Source organism: Carlito syrichta, unplaced genomic scaffold (genome assembly GCF_000164805.1).
Source record: "Carlito syrichta isolate Samal-C Ts95f unplaced genomic scaffold, Tarsius_syrichta-2.0.1 Scaffold306611, whole genome shotgun sequence".
In the NCBI taxonomy this organism is placed as follows: domain Eukaryota; kingdom Metazoa; phylum Chordata; class Mammalia; order Primates; family Tarsiidae; genus Carlito; species Carlito syrichta.
In genome coordinates this window covers 34213-35110 of record NW_007250707.1, presented here as the reverse complement: position 1 = coordinate 35110, position 898 = coordinate 34213, and positions in this window count along the sequence as shown.

The following is an 898-nucleotide window of genomic DNA, read 5'->3' as shown; positions in this document are numbered from 1 at the left end:
GGACACTGCACTCCAGCCTGGGTGACAGAGTGAGACTCAAAAAAAAAAAAAAAAAAAAAAAAGAAAAGAAAAGAAAAGAAAAATGGGAAAATGATCGGGGAATTCTCAAGATTGAGAAATACAAAGACCAGATAAACATATTCCACTTCACCAGGAGTCAGGAAAATGCAAAAAAAAAAAAAAAAGGAGAGATAGAGAAAGACAGAGATCCTTCCCTCCCTCCGTCCCCCTTTTTCTCCTCCCTTTCTTCCCTTATTTCCTTTTCTTTCTTTCTTCTTCTTTTTATTACACTTTTTAGCTCCAGAATTTCTATTTGATTATCTTTTAAATCATTTTTGTCTCTTTATGGACATACTCTGTTTGATGAGACACCATTCTCATTTAGTTCTTTATGCATGGTTTCCTTTAATTCAATATATCCTTAAAAGCTGACTTGAAATCTTTGTCTAATAGATACAACATCTGGGCTTCCTCAGGGACAATTGTTATTGACTTTTAAAACTTTCTTCCTGGTCAGGCCACAGTGGCTCACACCTGCAATTCCAGCACTCAGGGAGGCTGAGGTGGGAAGATGAGTCCAGGAGTTTGAGACCAGTCTTGGCAACATAGCCAGATCTAGTCTCTAAAAAAAGAAAAAAAAAATTCACTGGGCATTGTGACGTGCGCCTGTAGTCTCAGCTACTTAGGAGGCTGAGATGGAAGGACTGGTTGAACCTTTAATGGAGGAATCTGCTGTTGAGTTCCATGTGCTTCAAGGCTGTGGTCAGCCGTGATTGTGCCACTGCACTCTAGCCTGGGTGACAGAGTGAGACTCTGACTCAAAAAACCTCCCAAAACAAAACAACCCCCCTCCCCCACCCCGCCACACACAAAGCTGGCTGTTCTTACTGAGAGTTAG